The 22,826-nt window shown below is 36.5% G+C and overlaps 1 protein-coding gene across 9 annotated transcripts in view; it reads left to right on the top strand.

Moving 5' to 3' along the window:
- Positions 1-2,559: 2,559 nt before the first annotated feature.
- The window catches only part of AKAP13 (A-kinase anchoring protein 13), a 422,215-nt gene continuing 401,948 nt past the window's right edge, over positions 2,560-22,826 (top strand). For all 9 annotated transcript variants that reach the window (XR_008913836.1, XM_056806779.1, XM_056806775.1 and 6 more), the window contains exon 1: positions 2,560-2,824. The gene's annotated coding sequence lies outside the window, so the exon portion shown is untranslated. The remainder of the gene's footprint in view (positions 2,825-22,826) is intronic.

Here is a 22,826-nt window from a genome sequence, read left to right as displayed (position 1 = left end):
TAAATCTAAATCTAGGGGAGGCATTTTCTATTATACCCTGACTCCTCATCATTGTTAACAGTTTACAAAATAAAAACTCTTTGAATGATGGGTGCTTGTAATGATAAAGATTGGAGAATTGACTCAAATACTTCATTTCTAGCAAGGGGACATTGGTTAGTTATTGGAAGAAGAAAGCAATCCGACTAAGTGTAGGAAGATGATTTCAAGAGAAGAGCATGTCTCAAGATTTTCCTATCTTAGTTATTGCTGAATTTACTTTGCTCTATAACTGTGTATAAAATGGAACTTATCATTATTACTTCTATGTGGGTGTTATAATATCTGTAAATTACTTAGAGATGAGAGGTACAGAGATACAAAGTCCCATCACTTTATGCTCATTAATTCCCTGGCACATTGCCCATGGTCCAGCTTAGCTTGGAGAAGCTGAGAAAATCGTTAGGCAACAGAGGTTCCTTCCAGTGCAACAGGGAAACTTGTGTTGCATTTTAGATATATATGGATATATAAATTCCTGGGTAGCAGAGACACTCAGTCTTATTCATTTTGTAGTATATTAAGGCAGAACACTCTTCACAAACAAGTGTTTAATATGTTCATGTATCAAAGATCTGGGGTGTAGGAATTTTCTCTACTAACTTCAATCTGTATGTAATTTAGTAGTCTTAGATTAGTTACCTGATGCTCAGAAAAGGAGTTAGGATACTTATCTTAGACATACAGCTAGAAAACATCAGAGGCAGCATTTGACTTTTGTTTCTGATTCCAAATTTAATACTATCTTCTACCACATATATATGATATGAAAGACACATATATTTTATGTATATTATTATCCACATATAGAACATATATATATAAAGTATATATAAGTATTAAAGAGATGATAATTACATGGAGTTGTTTTCATGTTGTCTTCTCCTTTAGAATGTGAGCTCCTTGAGAGTAGGAACTGCCCTTTATGTTTCTTTGGTTTAGCATAATGCCTTATGGAGAACTCCCTACATTTTTTGTGAGTCCTGGACATGATGCTAAATTGGATCATTATAACAAAAACAATAATCATTTTCAAACATTTATTAGGTGCCTACTATGAGGCAGGCACTGTGGTAATCACTGGACATACAAAAAAACTGTGTATTTTTCCAAAGGCCATACAATTTACTCAACCCTTTAATTCTGGACTGAGAGTGGTTGTTTATACCAGATACACTCACTTATCTATATTTATTAACATCCTATAGAGCTAGTTCAGTCATCTATATAACATATCCTTTATTATTGTTATGACTCATAATAATAATATGGAATATATATATATACTGATGGACTAGTTCTATAGGTTGTTTCAACTGTGTACCATGATCTAAACAACATTCTTCATCCACTTTTTTTCTTATGTAGAGTAGAAAAACAGCAAAATCCAGGAGTCTTACTGTATTCTTTGCTAGACAGAATTCTGGATGACACATTTTAAGAGTAATAAGGGAATCCAGAGGAGAATAACCTGGATGGCAAGGACCTAGAAAATAACCCTTCAGATAAAAATATTTGAGACAACAAGGCATAATTTTGCTTGGATGATAATAATAATTTTTATATAGTTCAAAGCTAGTTGTGTGACTCTGGATAAGTCACTTAAACATTTGCCTTAGTTTCCTCATCTATAAAATAGGAAGAATAGCACCTACCTCCTAGGTTTTTCTTTGGATCAAAAGAGATAACTGTAATAATCGTATATCACTTAGAAAAGTGCCTGGCATAAAGTAAGCACTATATAAATGTTACCTATTGTGGCTGTTTATTATTATTATTATTATTACTACTACTACACGACTCTGTGCCTAGTCTGAAGAGGGGAAAACTAAGGGAAGGAAAGAATTGTTTTAAAGTTTTTGCAAGGTTTCCACTTGAAAGAGGAAGCTGGTTCGTTTTGTGTTACTTCAGAAGCCTATGAGTGAAAGTTGCAAGCGACTTTGGGCTGAAATTAAAGCAGAGAATCTTCACTATTAAGTCATCCATCACTGGAAGCCGCTGCCTGACAAGTGAGCTGCTTCATATGAATGGCAATGTTAGAGCTGCGACTAGATCTCCTGCAGTATCTGTCAGGGATGCTGGAGAAAGGATTTCTGGATGAGGTGGTCTGTAAGAACTCTTGCAGCTAACTTTCAACTTCTTAAGATTTACCATGCTGCAAAAGATGATGAAAATGGGATCGTGAATCTTCGCAACCTTAATTTCACCAAAACAGCGGCAAACTTTACAGTTGGAAACTCAACGTTTAAAAAAAAAAAGAAAAGCGGGATTGGGTATTCCCCAAAAGACACCTTTTACGCTTGGCCCTACCTCTCACCCTATTAGTTAGCTCCCCAAAGTCTTATTCTTTAGCAACCTGAGAACACCTCAGAGGAGCTATCTTATTGGTCCGCCCTGCTGTATTGACAGCATAATCGTGCAATCACAGGTCGAGGAAGGAGGAACCCTAACCCCTAGGAGAGCTGGTGGAGTTCATACCCCCAACTACCCCTCCCTCCTTGTCTTTTCGCCCTCCTTCCCTCCCTCTCGCCTCTTCAGATGGCGCATGCGTCGGGGAGCATAGCCTGTGTGCTGGAGCAGAGTAGCAGTAGGAGCAGGAGCAGCAGCGACAGTCCCTGCAGCAGCATTCGCTTTGGTTAAAGCATTTCGAGGTCCAGAGAGACCGACTTCTGGCCGCACTCCTCGTCGCTGTAGCTGGGGAAGCAGCCAGACCATTGTTTCTAACCGCCGAGAAAGTGGGGAGCAGCGCCGGCTCGGCCCGCGGGGGAGTCCCGGGCGCCGCACGGTGAGAGCCCAATTTCTTTGGCGGAGTTGGGGAAGTTGTGTGTGTGTGTGTGTGTGTGTTTGTTTGTGTACCCCCGAGTGTGTGAGTGTGAGTGTGTGCGTGCGCGCGGTGTGGGGCGCGCGGCGGGGACCAGAGGAGGGGGAGAGCCTTGCCCCTGCCCCTCCCCCTCAGCCCCTCCTCTGGGCGGGGGGTTGGAGAGGTGGGGCTCCGGGGTGCCGGGGAGAGGTCTCTGAGGACTGACCACAGTTCGGGGCTGGGGCTGGGGGTGGGGGTGTTGTGGTGTGGTGTGGTGTGGTGTGAGCTCCTTCGGGGTACCGAGGACAGCTAGTTCTCTGAGCTTACTCGAATGAGGAGCGGGGATGGACGGGACTGGGGGCGGGGGGCATGAGAGAACGAGCCTTCCCCCCAGCCCCGGGCGCCCCCTCCTTTTCTGGCTTCACCCGCCTCCCTATCGCTCCTCTCTTCGCATTGTTGGGTCCTGAGCACAGTTACCGCCTTGCTAAAAGAGAGTCCAACTTTTGGGTTGGGCGCTGCCTGATTCCCTGCCTCCCTTCCAGCGGGGGCTACTCTCCGGGATGAGGTGGGGGGCAGTCCTGCTTCATCGATTAGGCTCCATCCAGCCTTCTTGAAGCCTCCAGGCCCCTCACTGCCCTTTGGTCCTGACCTCTGAGTTTGATCCCCCAGGGCCTCTTTGGATCCTGAATCCCTTTCACCCCTCCCTTCCTTTGGTCCAGACCCTTGAGTTTGGTCTCCTAGGGCTTCTTCAAATCCTCAGGAATCTCATCTTCTCTTCCTTCTTTTTTGGCCCAGACCCCCGAGTCTGATTCAACCAGGGCTTCTACTTATGCCGAATCTCGTCTTATCCTCCCTTTCAACGTGGGGCGACCATGGAGGGAGTGAACGCCCCCCCCCCTTTTTTTTTTCTTTTAGGGAATGAAAGAAGCAAACAGTGATTTTTGTGGTCGCTTCTTGTATAAGGGGTACTTTGGTTTGGTTGCTTTATGTGAATCTAGAGGGTCAGACACAAATTTGATCTGAACAAGTGTTTACTTTGTGAAGGCAGTGTCTCTCCTCTTGTTGCTAATTCCAAACATTGAATTGCTTTCAGCTCTGTTATTCTCCCCCCCCCCCCCCCTTTTCCTTCTTATAGCAACTGGGGGCATTCTTTATAACTGTATTATTTTTTGGTATGGACTTGTTTAGAACTGAGTTAAAGGAGGGGGTGATAGGTGGTCTAAGCCAAATGGAGATGCATTTTGTAAACTAACTCTCCCTCTAAACCATGGAACTCTCCCACTTTATCTGGTGTTCAAGTGCAGCCATATTTTAAAACAAAACAAGTTGTTTTGTAAACAATTCTTGAATTTACTGACTTATTTTTTTCTTAAAGCCATTTGGACCGAGGTACTTAGAAAAATCATTCTAAGGAGAACCTCAGAAGTTTATCCATGAAAATAATGATTAGGTACTACTTTTTTTCTTTGGAGAAGTGATACTAGCATGTTAGTATTTTAGAATTTACTCTGAACTGAGAAATCCACAGTAAAAACAAGATTGAGTAATAATTTTGGTTCTTGTACTTAATTTCCAATTCCTTTTGTGACATTTAGTTAGGGAATTTTTATTATTTCAGGCATAGATAACTGGCTAAATAAAAACAATGATATGCTTAAAAACTTTTTTTTGGGGGGGGGGAACAAAATTGACTACATGGTTTTCCTAAGATTTCTGGACAAAAGCTATTCTTTTGTACAAATAGTAAAATGGTTAATTAGTCCATCTTCTGTGTCTGTAGCATTCTGTAGATCTGATAAAAGAGTTCCGTTTAATAGAGAAATGTTTTCCTGTCCTCTTGTAAATGGTTTTCCTTCCCTGTCTCTTTAGATGCACTGTAGCTAATGCACTGTAAAGTGCATTAGTTTCAGTGTTTAATGTGAACTCACAGTAGGTTTGCACTTTTAACTGTTTATTGATCTTATCTAGCATAGTATCTTCTTTTAAGAACCCAGATGCAGATTTTCCAAAAGCCTTTTGAACCCTATAGTGCAGAGCTTCTTTTACCTGGGGTCCACCAATTTAAATTTTTTCCTTCATAAACTTTTCTATGTATTTTAATTTACATATTTAAAACATTATCCTGAAAAGGAGTTCACAATACAAAAAAGACTTAAGAATCCCTGTTCTCTTATCTAGTAGGAAAAAATTCCAAGGTGCTGATTCACTTTACTATCATCAAAAAAAAAAATTAACTACTTCTGCATGTGTCAGTTTGTTTTGATTCAGGAATTTTCATTAATAATGTAGGTGGGGAAAACTTTTTCACCTTTAAAATATAAACACTTAAGTTGAAAAACTAACATGATCTAGTTAAGCTTAAGCTCAAAATTATTGTAGCATTAGTAGCTTGAGTAATTAATATCTTTGAATGTTAGAGCTGAAAGGGACAGTAGAGAACCAGTTCAACTCCTTCATTTTACAATAAATGTTCATTGAGTGCTGCTTGAAAAAAAAAAGACTTTATTTTTTTTTTGTCAGCAAATGCTGAGAAGTAGAATTTGGCTTCCATTTATCTATACCCTAAAGGGTGGACTTGTTAAAAATGTTTTCTCTGTTGTTCTTGTATGAACTTAGAGAAAATGGGCAATTATTTAATTTCTCTATACCCACTTTCTTCATTTATGAGTTGAGAACATGTTGGTTTGTTCTCTGGTTATAAACATGCTATACCATTTTGAAGTACTTTTTAGTATGACTTGTATCTTTATGACATATGCAAACACTCCTAAATAAAAGTTTGACAATTCTGAATAGAGTAAATTAGTTCTTTCCTTCCTTAATTACATTCCTTTTCAGTGAGCATAGGAATAATTGGTATTGAAAGGATTGGCTAGATAGAATATAGCTTTATTATAAATAAGACCAACTGAAACAGTTAAAAAAACCAAACTTTTTTTTAACATTTTCTATGAAGAAGGGAAGGAATGGAAAAATCAGACTATTGAATAGAATGCTGAAGGAATGGTATGCATAAAGCAGATTTGAAATTCTATGTGTAAGTTATTCAGTATAATTACTTTTCCCAGTCCTCTTTCTTCCATGCCTCCATTACTCTGAAAAATATACTAGAAATTTAGTCATTCTTGAAGAGTAATAAGAATAATTACTGTGATAATGCCTATTCAGAATAACAAGATACACAAACTCTGGAGGCTTTTAAAAGTTTTGATTTTTCCCTGGTTTTGACCTTTTGCTTCTGAAAGAAAGTCACAATTGAATAAACCATGGTGTTTTGAGGGAATGTATGATTGGAGATAGTCAGGGTCTTCCCTTTATACTGTCTTGGAAGTGGTTGCCCCCACATCAGTTGATATCTTGCATCCAAAGGTCAAGGGGATAGGAACTGTGAGAGGAGGACTATCCTGAATCTGAGGTAGCCTGTTGTAAGAAGGGCAGATTTAGTTTAATGTGTCAAAAATTAAATCATCATCAGTTTCTGTCCAACATTGGTTTAGGATAGCTTTTGAGGATGTGAATTCCAAGTCACTGGAAGAATTCAGGTAGAGAATTCATGAATGTTGTAGATGCTAATGGGATCAGAAGCTGAATGATACGTATGATATAATGAAACGAACTCTGAACTTCACGTCCACAAATCTGAATTTAAGTTCTGGCTTTGTTCACTAGTTTTGTTGCTATGGGGAACAGTTTTCTCATCTGTAAAGAAATTCTTGACCTACCTATCTTGCAGAGTTGTTGCAAGTAAAATGTATGCATGTGTGTATATATATAAGTGAATTTTTTTACACTCAAGATGCTATATAAATGAAATAATAATAGACTACTAGAGTGTTTTCTAAATCTAATAGAATGAGTCACAGAACATCAGAGCTATAAGAGAACATCCACACCTACCTGTGCTGAACAAGAATTTCTCTGGGTATGACAGATATAGTACCCAGACCCAGATCTTGATATAAATGCAGAGTGCTATGGAACTATTGTCTGTAGTTCTCCTTTGATATTCATTGATTTGGATGAAATTAAAATCTGAGGCTAAAAAGTGAACACTTCCGACTGGTTTTAATAGTATCTTTTCCATAACAAACCAGTGTTAATTAAAATCATGTTTTAATATACAAACCTTTTATTTTTAGGCTTTGCTTCTTTTTGTTTTACAAAGTTGATGTCCTTTCTTCATTTCTAGATGTCATCTTTAAAACTTCCTTGCAAGGCAAGTTTGTGAAGGAATATTGTTTATAAGCTCTGAAGACTTTTTTTAACATAACAGCTCTTTAACCAAAGTTGCTGTGAAAGAAAAAAAAAAGACTTATATTGCTTCAAGTCAGGTGAAACAAAAATAAATACTGCACAAAGAAAGCTGACCACTCTTCTTAATGTTTCAAAAAAAATATAAAAGGAATTGGTATGTTAGCTTGTGTATTTCCAATGATCCTCTTGTTTTTATTGAGAGTTTTTCAGGGTAGAAAAAAGAATGCATTTTGATGATTATTTCCAGCTCAAAAATTCTAATTCTCTCCTTTCCTCCGGGCACAAATACATTTCCAACCAGTATGTGTCAGGACCTGGTGCTAGAGGAAATGCAAAGGAAGTAGAGAAGGGAACTTAGTTGGTGGCTATGGGAATAAAACAAAAAAGCAACGATCATTGTGGGTATTGCATTTCATGCAAAAATGCTTTCTTTTGATTTTTTAAAAAAATTTTCTTGTTTCGTGCCATGAAACTTTTCATGAACTTTAAGAAAAATAGTTGAAACCCAAAAATAGCACCTTGAATTTTATACCTACATTGGTGAAGATCTGTAGTAATTGCAAACAGTGAGAAATTTGGAAATGATTTATTAGGAATATTTACTTCACCTCCCTATAATGCTCAGATAATTTTTCTTAACAAATGTCATTGCACATGAGGATGTCTGCTAGTCAAGACTGAACCATATTTATTGAGTGCCTGCCTACCTACCTACCTAGTCAATATAAGGGGATTGTGGCTGTGAGGACAGGACCATGGGTTTCTTCTTATTGGCTAAGAACCTTCTTAGTTCTAAAGCAGTATCATTTGTCTTGAAAATATTTTTTTTCTGGTCTCAAAAGATGGTATGAGAGATGCTATGAAAGGATTGCTGCAAATCCTTCACCATTATTGTTAAGCAATTCTTCAAATTAATTCTCTGTTGACTTAGTTTTGCTGTGATGGTATAAAAAAGTGAGCAAATGAGATTACTATGAGAGCACATAGTAAGTATTTCTCATTTTCTATCATCAGAATTGATCTTTAAATATATACTATATGGATAATTATTATATATAGTATTCTTTTTTCCTAGGTAATGGGGTCTGAGAGGCAGGGAACAAATCTGGCAGTAACCTCTTTAAAGGATAACATCCTTGTTACTATTTAGCTCCTTCTAAAAACAAGCTTAGTAAAATCTGATGGGGTAATTGTAAATTAATTGACCTGACCTGTCTTGCCAGTTTAGTTCTATCTTGCCTATATAAAACATGTCTCTTTATGAGTCTAGTCTAAAGATGGGAAGCACTTGTAATAATGATAGCATTTTATATAGTACTTTTTAACACTTTACAAGTATTATCTCATTTTACCCTCACAATGACAACAGGAAGTTGTTATTTTTATCCCCATTTTTAGAGATGAGGAAAGGTTAAGTAGACTTGACAGAACTCTTTTTTTTTTTAAACATTATTTTGTTTGGTCATTTTCACACATTATTCATTGGAAACAAAGATAATTTTCTTTTCCTTCCCCACCTCCCACCACTCCTCCCATAGCTGAGGCATGATTCCACTGGGTATGACATGTGTCCTCGATTCGAACCCATTTTTATGTTGTTGGTATTTGCATTAGGGTGTTCATTTAGAGTCTCTTCTCAGTCATGTCCCCTCCACCCCTGTAGTCAAGCAGTTGCTTTTCCTTGGTGTTTTTACTCCCACAATTTGTCCTCTGCTTGTGGATAGTGTTTTTTCTCCTAGATCCCTGCAGATTGTTCAGGGACATTGCATTGTCCCTAACGTAGAAGTCCATTACGTTCGATTGTACCACAGTGTTTCAGTCTCTGTGTACAATGTTCTCCTAGTTCTGCTCCTTTCACTCTGCATCACTTCCTGGAGGTTGTTCCAGTCTCCATGGAATTCCTCCACTTCATTATTCCTTTGAGCACAATAGTATTCCATCACCAACATATACCACAATTTGTTCAGCCATTCCCCAACTGAAGGGCATCCCCTCATTTTCCAATTTTTGGCCAGCATAAAGAGTGCAGCTATGAATATTCTTGTACAAGTCTTTTTCCTTATTATCTCTTTGGGGTACAAACCCAGCAGTGCTATGGCTGGATCAAAGGGCAGACAGTCTTTTATCACTCTTTGGGCATAGTTCCAAATTGCCCTCCAGAATGGTTGGATCAATTCACAACTCCACCAGCAATGAATTAGTGTTCCCACTTTGCCACATCACCTCCAGCATTCATTACTTTCCTTTGCTGTCATGTTAGCCAATCTGCTAGGTGTGAGGTAATACCTCAGAGTTGGGTTGATTTGCATCTCTGATTATAAGAGGTTTAGAGCACTTTTTCATGTGCTTATTAATAGTTTTGATTTCTTTGGCTGAGAACTGCCTGTTCATGTCCCTTGCCCATTTATCAGTTGGAGAATGCTTGATTTTTTGTACAATTAATTTAGCTCTTTATAAATTTGAGTAATTAGACCTTTGTCAGAGTTTTTTTGTTATGAAGATTGTTTCCCAATTTGTTGCTTCCCTTCTCATTTTGGTGACATTGGTTTTGTTTGTACAAAAACTCTTTAATTTGATGTAATCAAAATTGTTTATTTTACATTTTGTGACTCTTTCTATGTCTTGCTTGGTTTTAAAGTCTTTCCCTTCCCAAAGGTCTGACATGTATACTATTCTGTGTTCAGACATAACTCTTAAGTGTTCAAGGCTGAATTTGAATTCAGCCCCCGTCAAGATTCCATTTCCAGGCTCTCTTCACTGTGCCATTTACCTGCTTATTGGGATTTAGGGGAAAGTATTGGATAAAGAGTCCTAAAGGTATTAGTTTTGAATCCCACCTCTGCTACTTCTTATCTTTGTGAATTCTGGTGAGTCACTTGATTTTTTTGTGCTTTGGTTTCTTCATTGATAAAATCCAATCCTTTTCAGCTCTAAATCTAATTTTTCCCCTTGAATCAGGTTCAAGTTGAAAGAAAATGGTCCTTAATCCACATGTTCCTATATGTAGAGTAGTTGGATTAAGTATCTCAAAAAGCTCTTTATGAGATCTCAGCAGTTTGGGAATTTTTTGGACAGTTTAAAAAAGAGGAGACAGCAAGAGTTGGAAACTTTGATTCCAGATGTCCATTTGGTTGAGAACCTGAAACCTAGGATTCTTTTAAACTGACTGTTTTTAGTTTCTCTGAGCTAGGTACTTGTTGGTGAAAATGTAAAAAGGGAGATCCAGGAGCTTTGGAAGATTTGTGCTTATCTCCAAAACAGGAACACCTGACAACCCTAGTGGCAAAATGTTTGTTACAAATGCCCTATCTTGGAGAATGCTTTTATATAAAAAGAATGGTAAATTGTTTATGATTATAATGTATTGTCCAGGAAAATATTCTTACCAATACAGAAATTCTTTGGTAGATGTTTTCATTAAGATGGATACAGTTTTTGTCAGTGACTTACTGCATTTTAATTTCATTTAGCATTCCTAAAAGATAACCCTGCCCCATTTTTACATCTTGGCAAATTGTAAAAACCTGGCACTATTGAATGTATGTTTAGGATTAGTGTTCTCTTTTAGAATCAGGAGCTCTGTGGATAGACATTGATAATTAATGTTTATATAATTTTTAACATCTTCAAAGTGTTTTTGCAAACATCTAATTAGTTCATATTTAACCTAAATTAGAAATTGGAAAACCAGTTTTTGAGATTCATTTCAGGATTACCAGGAATGCTGTTTGAAGAGAAAGAAGCTAGTCTTCTTTATTAACATGGAGGTATGTACCATTCAGAACTAAACATCTTAATCTCTTGGACTTCTTCCCATCTTTTCTTATGTTAGGTATGTGTTGGTTATGCCTCTTCTGTTTAATGGGAAAGGGAGTGGAATTATATGGACAAAATTAATGACCTAGAGTGGGTGAGTTGGGGAAAGACCTATGATGAGTCAGTGTGCTGTAATGTGACCTTCTCTTCCATCATCTCTTGTATATTAACTGCACTGTAATGGGAACATTAAGGGGAAAATGATTGGATAGTCTCTGAAAAATAAATTCAGCAGTATCACATGGTAGTTTTGCATAATTTCATTAATGGTGAGGGAAAACAACTTGTTTTTCATCTTGAATTGTAAGAGATTACTGTGCTGTCACAGAATGTAACTAAATTTCCTAATCAGCTGTAATTGAATCTAACTTTTTTTTGAGCAGTTATCACTTGTTTAATTTAATTTCATAGTTTTATTAAATAAGACAGAGACTTTTAACAGATCTCCTACTTCACTTCCCTGGTTTTACAGATGAGGAAACCAGTGCCCAATGAGGTGAAAGTCAAAGTCATGATATTAGTTATGGCAGACCAGGGACTTGCTCTCTTGGACTTCTAGTAATGTTCTTCCTTTTATACTATTCTGCCCCTCTTTTTGAAGTTGAACAGAAAGGAAATTTTCTATTTTCTAGAATGTACTTCAAAGTAGCAGTGACTTCTTTCTTCCTACTTCCTTCCATGGTACAATGATTAATTTATTTTCATAGAACTGTTGCCAACTACAGTCGTATATTTAGTACCTTTCTTAACATTATTAAGTAATAAATAAAATGATTAGTTAAATATTATGTCTGAATGATTTCCTTATCACAGTTCATAGATGTACCTTTTGGGAGACCTATTCATAAATCTTTGTCTAAATGACCTTTGTCAGTGAGTGAAACTTAGTACTTGATGGGAGAAGAAGAGAAAAGGATTCTGAGATCTTGGCATATATATTTAATTAAATTCTAATGATGGCAGAGATCTCCTCTTTTTAATGACACAAGATAAGTAGGGCCCTGAGCCTTCTTCTCTTCTCCTTCCAAATAGTATTGCTTTTAAAGTATACTCTTCAGTTCTTTTATAAATGTTCCCTTTCTCTTTTCTTGATGAAATCTGAAGACTGTTAAGAAAAAAACAAAAACAAAAAAGAAAAAAGTGAGTCAGTTGACTGAAAAACCCTTTTTGTTAGAACCTAGAAATGTACCCTGGATTAAGGTTTTAGTTGTTTTTATTCTTTCAAATTGTTGAATTGGTTGGGGAAAAAAGGATTGGATTGTAATTTATGATATATATTTATGTAATTTATATGATTTACATAATAAATAATTGAGAGTCACTTAAGGTTTCAGACATTGTCTTTGAAGCTCACTGTAAGTAAACACTATATTGATTTGTGCTTTGGCAGAGGAGGATCTTCACATGGAAATTCTATATATTTATAAAATGGATGAGAGAGGGCTATTTTGGAAAGATCTCGCTGCTGTAGCTGGGTTATAAGCTACAGAAATAAACAACTTTTCATAAGATTACAGTAGACATGTTCAGTCATGCTGATGCTTTGGATGATTAAGTAAATTTTTGAAATGAAAAACATTTTATAGATACAGAATCATATGGTTGGTTTTTTTAATGGAGTTACAGGTGATGCTAACTTTAAATTGCTTCCCTGATTTTTTATATTATCTTTATTTAGCCCATTCACATTCCTGTATCAGAGGCATTTTTAATGTGTGTGTGTGTGTGTGTGTGTGTGAGAGAGAGAGAGAGAGAGAGAGAGCGCAATTTGGTGAAGCCTAATACTTTGGTTTGCTGCCTATGTTCATAATTGAAAGAAGTGATATATTTCAGTTAGATACAAAGATGTAAGTTTTCCCTATTCAATTTCCTGGATCCCTGGCAAAAACCCTTATTCCCATTTATGGGCAGTAGAGATTCATAATAAACCTCAAATACAGATTCAAGTATACCATAAATAAAACAATATATAATATATCCCCTAAACACTATTACAGGAAAAGTCTGATATGATACTTGTTTTATTTGACAAAAGGTCTAAACAAAATGTTAACTTTTCCAAAATCAGTATTATAAAGGAGTTCTTCCCTAAGTTGGTTCAGACAGGACTGAACCATACTGAGCTAAGGATGGATATCCAACCAGAAGGGTATGTTGCAGAGAAAAGTTGCCAAGATTTCTCAAACAAGAGAAGAGCTTTTCTAGTGTTTAATATTCACTGCCCCTAGAAGAGTCTGATGCCAAAAATCTGAGGATCTTAGCCCTGGTTTTTAATAGACTATATACACTCTTTTATCTTTTGAATTATTCTTAAGCTTTATCACTGGCTTACAAACACTTGACATTAAGAATCTTGATAGTGGGCTACATCAGAGATGTCAAACATGCCTGGGGAATGACTTCCACAGATTAAAATATAATTGGAAAATATTTAACAACAACAACAACAACAAAATTACAATAGAACATATATAATGTTAATATGTGGTTTTCCTAAGTCAATTAGGGTTTAGTGATCCCTCTTTCTATTTGAGTTTGACACAACTGAAAAACATGATTTATTACTTCCCTGTCCCCATTTATAGTGATTCCTTTCCATTTACCTGTAAAACTTATAGCAACTTTCTTTTTGTGTTTTAATAATAGTTTTATCTCTTTTGTGGGGATTTTAATTCCAAAAAAGTGATAGTTCCAGGATTATGATCTACAGATGATTTCTAGGTCTAACCCCAAGCCTTAATGACCTAGGTTTTGTTTTCCTTCAGTAGATTAATTTCAGAAAAAGAATTGTAAACCTATTAAAGCATTTTTGTATGAAACCTGAGGTTTCTGTTAAATTAGGCATGGAAAATTAAACAGAACTGTACACATGATTGCTCTCTGCAGTTTTGAGGTATAGTTCCTAAGCTTGGTTTCTTTTTGTTTTTAAGTTGATTGTTTTTCATAAAACTTTAGCACAAGAAGATTGTAAACTATACAAACTGATTTTACTTGAGAAATTTCTAGACAAATTTCTTGGTAGAGAAATTTTTAGACAGTGGTTCCATTTTTTACCCTTAGTGAAGTTTGTATGTGTGTTTGTGTTTATTTATGATGTGTCTTTAATACTTATTTTGTTAATTGGAGAAATAGTATCTTTAATTAAATTGAACACCAGTATAAATTTTGTAGCTTTTTAGAAATCAGTTTGTCCCTGATTAAAGAATTATTCTGCCAGACTAAGATACTCTTCCAGCTGGATTAGTTTTTATTTGGATTTCCATTGGAGCTGTTGGTGTCATGCCTTTTGTATTCCCTTGTTTGTAGTCACTGTGCTGTGAGCTGATGCTCTTTCAGAAATGATGAGCACCTTTGCCTTCTGCCCTTGGCAGACCTTGCTTAAGTGTGAACGTGACTTCAGGATTTTCATGTCAGTTTTTTCAAGTGGCCAGCATTTTGAAACTGTTACTTTCATAACTAAAGATCTCCTTATATATGTCTGTAATTAGATAATTTTTGGAATGCAAATAAAAGAAGTGTTTACAATATGAGGTGAAGTTAATATGCTTCTGTTTTAGCCAGCCTTACAATCAAGCAATAAAAAATTCTAATGAAAAGCTTATTTCATACTCCCTCCAACTTCCCTTTTGTTGTTCCCATGTCAATATAAATCATCTAAGTGCAAGATCAATATTGTGGGATATACTTTCATGACCAGAATCAAAGCACATGCAAAAAAAAAATGTAATGAGGACTAAAGAGAATTTTCTGTGAGATCTGAAACAAATTAATTACATGAAGGGATGGAAGAAAAGTTTAAGACCCATACTTGCCTCCATGGAATGATTAGCCATTATTTTGGCAGAACTTCATGTAGCTTTGACTTTGCCAATAGGTGTTTTTTTTTTTTGTGGCTAGCATTAACTTTATTCTACATAACTTTTTCAAATAAGAGATTGGAAATTGGAAATTATTTCACTTCAGTAAAGATATTTTTAAAATATCTTTTATTTTTTAAATTCTTAATATATTAAATATTAAAATCCTTATTAAAAGCCTTGGGGAAAAAGTAATGACAGCCATTTGCAAGTAAAAAAATTTGTTTGTATATGTATACAGCATGTTTGTGTATATATATTTATATACATATACTCCTTTTTATATATACACATATATACATACACATTTGTGTGCAAATGTCTATTATATATGTTTACAGGGAGAGAACAAAGGAGGGAAAAGGGAAGAAGCCTCTATATAGATCCTAGGCAGATTATTTTCCTCAGTTTTCCTTATCTATAAGTTGAGATGATTGGACTTGATAATTTAAGTCCCTTCCACCTCTAACTCTATGATCCTCATTCCTTTTTTCTGGATTGAGTAAGGCAGTATAGGGAGATAAGATTGAAAAAGAAATCGTTGGTAAAATGGAGAGATTTTAAACATTTGTAACAATTAGAAAGTGTTTTAGCAAAATGAAAATGATGAAATTTCATTGTAAAGTCAGATATGTACCCCAAACTTTTGTTTGCAACTGTGAGAATGCAGACATAGTGGTAATCCATATTCACACTGAAATTGAATGTTGTGTGTATGTTCAAAAGAGGTTTGAAGGATCAAAGACTGGCATTTTCAGTTAAAGGGAGACCAAAATTGAAATTCTAACTTTAATTTAACCCCAGAAAAGGGCCCAGAAGTTCTTTCTATATGATTATAATACTGGTATTATTGGTCAGATGACATCCCTTAAAACCTATTATACTTTGCACAGTAAATAGTCTGATAGTACTTAGTGAGCTCTGACATAAATGCTTAATCCTATCCTCCAATAGTAACATAATTTTGTAGCATTTTCCATATGTTAAATAACCATTATGAATGTTATCCTATTTATTCTGTGACTAGCAGACTCTTGCAGGAAGAGCTTTTAAGAAGTGTTTAATTGAATTGATTGCCAGACCCTTTGTCTGTTTTAATTTAAGGATATCAATCACTGACATGTGCATTCATTATCTCTAAATTTTATAATGTTCTTTGAAGCAAGTATGCATTGCCCCTTTCATTAGCCCTATTTTATAGAAGAGGAAACTTGTGTTCAAGAGAGGGAGATGTGTCCATGGTTATAATAGCTAGTACAAGTCAGGTCCAAGATTTGAATCTATTGTTTTGGTTGGGCAGCCAAGATGATGAAAAACCTTGAGCTGATGCCATAGGAAGATTGGTTGAAGGAGCTGGGGAGGGTATGGCCTGCAAAAGAGAACCCTGGGATGGGGGAAGGAGCTTTACATCCTCAACTATTTGATGATTTATCATGTGGAAGAGGGCTTAAACTTGTTCTTTTTGGGATCTAGTGTACAGTGTACAGCCAGGAGCAATGGGTGGAAATTTCAAGGAGGCAAATATAGACTTGATGTTAGGAAAAACTTCCTGTTAGTTGTCTGAAAGGGAAATAGTGATGCCTCTAGTGGTGATGGGTTCCACCTCATTGGAGGTCTTTAAGCAGAGGCTAGGTAAGTACTCTTTAGATATTTTGTAGTAGTTCTTCTTGTCCTGGCATGAATTGGAATAAATGGCTGTCCATTGCTAAAAAATCTGTTATTTTCTGACATCAGGTCTAGAATGTGACCTGCTATGTTATACTACTTTTCCAGCTAGAGGTTATATTACCATTTGTAGGTAAAGTAAATAAAAAGAAATGTAGGAATTATATTGTTGGTTATATTTTGATGCTAAAAAATTATATGCTTCCCTAAATGTTTTGAAATGGTAATAAATCCTAGGATGTTCCAGATTTTTGTATCACAGTTTTATTTTTTAAAAGTAACCTTTAGGCAAAAGTTGTTTCCAATCTTTCATTTTTTTCCATTTTCTGATTTCTAAACTGATTTTGGGATAGCCAAGATTGATTTGGATTTTTAGGGGGCATAGCACCCCTATTTCCACCAACTCTCTCTTGTCCTAAAGTTTCAGTATGCTTTAGGGCAGTGTTGGTAAAGGTTTTAGAGTTCAAGTACCCAGAGGGCAAATTCAAGCTGTCTCCAAATTCCCTCCTCCCCCAAGAGAGCAGAAGGAGGAAGTGCTTGCTTTGGTTGATTGGATAGAGCTCTGGCCAGGGCAAATGTCCTCAGGTGCTGGGAAGAAGGGGAATGGAGTAGCTCCCTTGTGCCGTGGATGGCACATGTGCCAATATTTCGCCATTGCTGCTCTAGGGCCTCAGAATTCATCTAAACTTTCTAAATTCTCTTCAATTAGAAATTGACTAGATTCATGCCAAGTTTCTGGATTGTTCCCTATAGGAGTGGGCCATCTGAACCTATATTTCAAAGGTGTTTCCCTAATTTTTTTGGACTTCAGAAATGTGGGATATAATTTAGACTACACAGTTAAGTAATTTTTATTCCAACATTAATTATGGGAAAAAAATTGACCTATCATTGGGGAGGGGTATGCAGAAATGGCACAATACCTTTTGGAGATATTGTGTGTTTTATATTAAATAGTGTTGGATTTGGAGGTGGAAGAACAGAGTTTTTGGTCCCAACTCTATTACTAACTGCGACCTTGAGTAAGACAGATTCTCTTTGGGTGTCAGACTCCTCTATGGTTAAATGAGAAATCTTCAGAACTTCTTGCCTACCCAGCAGGGCTTTTTTAAAGGTCAAATGAGGTAATGTATATAAAAGGACTTTGAAAACCAGGACACCTTATATAAATATAAGTATGATTTAATATTTGTCTAGCAAATCATCATGGAGCAGAGAGCTGACTGCAATTCAAGTTCCCTGTCCCTTGTCCCTCACCCCCATTTCCCCTCTTTCTCTTGGACTATCTTCTGGGTTTGAGCACAGACATAATAGACTTAGTAAATCAGTGCTAGGGGTTAAATGCTTCAGTGCAGATGTGTTGGAACCACGTGACCAAAGTGATGGAGAATGAAGTGGTTTAAGTAACAAGAAAACTGTAAAATTGGAGGATTGTAGCTTATGCCTTTGAAGCCATCTTTCTCTATATATTTCCTATTGCCATCCAGAAAGATGATTAGGGAACATTTGCTTCTACAAAAGTAGTTCTTACTTCAGGATTGCTGAACATCCAGGCAGATTGTTTTATAGTGTGTTGGACTTTGTTACAGCGTAAGAAGGGCCTCTAGGTGATACAGTGAGTGGATAGAGCATCAGGCCTGGAGTAAAGAAGATCTGAGTTCAAATCATTCCTTAGACTCAGAATAGTTCTGTGATCCTGGTTTAAATCACTTAATTCAGTTTGCATCAGTTTCCTCATTTGTAAAATGAGCTGGAAAAGGAAATGGCAAAACACACTTTGATGTTAGCCAAGAAGACCCCCAAATGGTGTCACAGCCAAACACAAGTGAGTGAACACAACTGAAACGACCGAACAACAATAACAACACAGTGTGAGAAACATTTATATTGGCTTAGGTGGGTGGGATATGAACCATGAGTTGTTGGAATCTCTCAACTTGTTTCAAGTTGGCTGTTACTGAGAATTTCTTAGTTAGCCATTTAGAATCTAAGGCAATTTTTCCTTAGCTTTGAGAATTCTAATGTCTGTTGGACAAGGGATGTAAATTAATGCATTTTGTATAACATACCAGCCACACTCTTTGCAAGATTTCCATTGCCCTTCATTTTACATTAAGCATATCTTCTGCACCATGTAGTAAACATTATTATTATTATTTTTTAATTTTAATTTTATTTAATCAATTTAGAACATTATTATTTGGTTACAAGAATCATATTCTTTCCCTCCTTCCCCTCCACACACTGCTGTGCAATTCCACTGGGTTTTACATGTGTCCTTGATCAGAACCTATTTCCATGTTGTTGATGTTTGCACTAGCATGTTCATTTAGAGTCTATATCCCCATTCATATCCCCCTCGACCCATGTAATCAAGCAGTTGTTTTTCTTGGTGTTTCTACTCCCACAGTTTTTCCTCTGAATATGGATAGTGTTCTTTCTCGTAAATCCCTCAGAATTGTTCAGGATCACTGCATTGCCACTAATGGAAAAGTCCATTACATTGTACCACAGTGTATCAGTCTCTGTGTACAATGTTCTCCTGGTTCTGCTCCTTTCATTCTGCATTAATTCCTGGAGGTTCTTGTAAACATTATTCTTTAAGAACAACTTTGTTTAAGGGCAACTTGATGACTCAGTGGATAGAGAGCCAGGCCTGGGGATGGGAGGTCCTGGGTTCCAATGTGGCCTCAGATACCTCCTAGCTGTGTGACCCAGGGCAAGTCACTTAACCCCCATTGCCTAGCCCTTACCACTCTTCTGCCTTAGAACTAATACATAGTATTGACTCTAAGATGGAAGGTAAAGGTTTAAAAAAGAATAGAAAAACTATGTTTGGCTTTTCCCAAGGACTTTTGATAATAGGAACAGAATTATTTGATCAGATGAATGTTTAAAAGAGATGTTTCCCATAACCTTATCCTGGTCATGGTGTAACCTAAATAGGGGGAGAAAAGATTGTTTGAAAAACCTCACATTGTAGTTGCTTTCTTGTAGGATAAATGACCAAATATTTTCAATCTGAAAAATGGCTGGATGATGGGAGATTGGACTGTAGTATACAAATGTATTCTTTCAAATGGCCAGAGAAGAGGAGAATTAGTGAAGGTTTTCTGGAATAGATGGCACCTGAACTAGACCTTGAAGGAAGAGAAGGATATTGAATATGGAGAAAGGAGGAGGCTGTGTTCCAGTTTTGGGAATAGCTTTGGGGGTATGGATACAGGGCATGATGAGAGAGGACAATGCTAAGAATGTGCACTTAGATTTTTTAAAATTTATTTTTATTATCATGTAAGACCATATTGGTCATTGTTGTAAGGGCACACTCATAGAAAACCAAAACCCCCAAATAAAAATGTAAATAGCCTGATGTGAAAGATAGCATGCATTGTTCAGCATCCATCTGACTCCAACAGTTCTTTCTCTGGAAGTAGATAGCAGGGAATGTATACTTTTAACTATGCTTTTGATTGTGATCTGTGATTTTATTGATATGGGCAATTCTTAGTCTGGAAAATCCCTCTTGATGCAATGTAGCAGCTCTTGGGTCTTCTAGCCCTCTGATCACACAGCTAGTATGTGTCTGAGACAGGACTCGAATCCAAGTCTTTTTTTCAATTCACACCTGGCACCCTCTATTCATTATACTCCACTTCCTTTCAAGGAACCTGTAAAGGTCTTAATAATGCTAAGTGGCATTTATTTAGTACTTTGTAAGAGCTTTGTATACATTATATCTCTAGTTTACTCATAACTGTGTAGGCTCAGCCTAATGACTTTTGAGAACCTATCTACTCGATATATATCTATAATCTGATTCTTTCACCTTGGAAACCAGAACTCCATATCTCCTTAGGACCTGAGAATATGAAAGAAAAGTCTTCCTGAAAGAGACTTTATTTCTTGGAGCCCATGACCAATAATAATAGATTTTAGCCATACCTAACTTGAGAGAAATAAAGAAGTTCTTTCTCCTTCATGGGCTATTTCTGCTGATATTCATTTTCTTCTGGAGGGAATAAAAAAAGGGAAGGAAGGGGTAGGAACTAGAGTTATGTTTTCATTCCAATGAGGAACTTTCAGCTGAAGAAACTCCCTCTACTTATGCAGGTTGGTGCTGCCTTTGCCATTTTTTGTTTTAGTGTGGAGAGCACTGAGAGTTAAGTTGCTTGCCTAGGGTTATATAGTCAAGATGTGTCATAGGTGAAGGACTGAATCTCTGCTTTGTTGTTGACTCCTTTTTCACTATACTAAGCTCCCTCTCTCTCTAGGGTAAAGGGACCTCAAGTTATTTTAAAAATATTCTTCTGGGTCAGGAAGGGTTTCTTTTTCTCCTTTAGATAAAAGGAAAATGGGGAGGAAAAAAGAAAGGGGGATTTAACAGCTTCTATACTCAAGCCCTTTGGTTGTAGAAAGAAAAGGAAGTGTGAAATCACTCATTTAAAAAAAAAAAGAGGAAATGGCCAAGACAAGAATCAAACTGTAAAGAAATAAAAATAAACAGAATTTAGTTTATATATCAGATTGAGAACAAAGTCTGTGCTTGTGCTTATTTTCAGAGCTTTGCTTTTATACAGTCCTCTCATTTTAGGATTTGTACTGGTCACATTCTGTTCTGGCCATCATTTTCACTTCCTCTGTGTCTGAGAACCAGGCTCTGTTCCTGGACCTACACAGTGTTGTGATAGGTCAGATATGGTCTTCTCTGGCTTGTTTCCAGGCCTCCATATTCACTTCCTGAATACATGCCTTCTGCATGTAAAGCTCCTTCCTTCCCCACTCCCCCAGTTTGTGTTGCCTTCTTCTAGTAGAAAGTATCGTCCTTGAGGGTAAGGAGTGTTTTGCTGGTTTTTGCTTGCATCACCAGCACATAGTACAGGTCCTGGCACATAGTAGTAACTTAAGTTCTCTCTCTCTGTATCTCTCTCTGTGTCTCTTGTCTCTGTCTCCATCTCTCCTCCCCATGCTATTCCCTTCTCCCCCTCTCTTTTCCTTCTTTCCGATTTTGCATTCAACAAAACTTATGTATTGCTAGATGTTATGAATAGGATATTGGTCTGTTTACAAACTTTTGCAAATCAGTCTTTATAAAGTTTATATGTTTAAGTGAGCCTAAACTTTCTAGTTCTTGGAAAACGTATCTTTTAAAAAAACATTACTTTATCTAAATTTTTTTTTCTACTTCATTAAGTGTAACTAAGTTTCTATGCTGATTATAAGATTATAGATTTAGACCTGAAAAGTACCCTGTCATAGGTCTTCTAGTTCTATTGCCTCATTTTACAGACGAGGAAAAAAAACCTCAGGAAAAATGAAATGATCTAAGGGAGAACTCTATATGCTTTATAAAAATACACATGTTTACAAGGTACTGATATTAAACTGGATAAATCTGCAGAAGTTTTCGCTCTTGATTGGATCTAGCTTTTCCTTCAGCCTCTTGCATTAGCATCACACCTTCCAACTAGAGCCTTCTACTCAATACTACTGTACCTAGCATAGAATTTCTACTTTTTCAGATTTGTATTATGTAAATAGATTTTGACGATGGTAAATTTGAGCTATTCTAATAATAATAAGTATCGGTTCTGAGGCAGAAAATTGATAAGCATTAGGAAATTGGAGTTAAGTGACTTGCCTAGAGACACAGAGCTAGGAAGTGTCTCTTTATTGACTTGAAAAGAGTGCATAAACAAATTATCCATATTAGCCATTTTAGTACTTCCCTTTATTTGGCCTCATCTATTGCAAATTCATTTTATGACAGTGTTTTTTTCCTATGTATCCCATAACCGTCTCATTCACACCTTTATTGCCCGTGGATTTGCTCTTGTCTTACTTTTTCTCATTCTTGTTTGCTTTCCAATTATCATCTGACGCTTAGGACCCACCATACATCAAGTCCAAATCAAGATGAAGTTTTTTACTTTAAAAAAATAAAAAGGGAGGAGATGCCAGAGGCCATCATACCCCCATCAGCTGACAATGTCACAGTCTAAGGAAAGAAGGTCTGCAAAGCAGACTACAGAATGAAGACCCCCACTGATCCCCTTCTGTGACTTCTCTCCCCAAGTTTTCCCCACTAATGGACTTGTTATGATTATTATTTTCTCCCCAATACAGGAGAAATAATAGGAGAGCAAATACTTATAGGATCAATATATGTATATATATATATATATATATATATATATATATATATATATATATATATATATATATATATATACACACTCTACTCTAAGCCCCCTAGGTTATTACCCTAAAAAGATTTCAGTTATAGAATTCAAGCCCAAAGATTATTGCCCATGACCCCTCCTTTCTCAAGCACAAGGCCCTGTACGCTCTAAGGCCCTATAATAAACACTGGCCAAAAGCTTGAGTACTATAAT

Source organism: Monodelphis domestica, chromosome 1, assembly GCF_027887165.1.
Source record: "Monodelphis domestica isolate mMonDom1 chromosome 1, mMonDom1.pri, whole genome shotgun sequence".
NCBI lineage: Eukaryota > Metazoa > Chordata > Mammalia > Didelphimorphia > Didelphidae > Monodelphis > Monodelphis domestica.
Note: the sequence above shows the minus strand (reverse complement) of the source record. Positions and strands in the feature narration are given on the sequence as shown.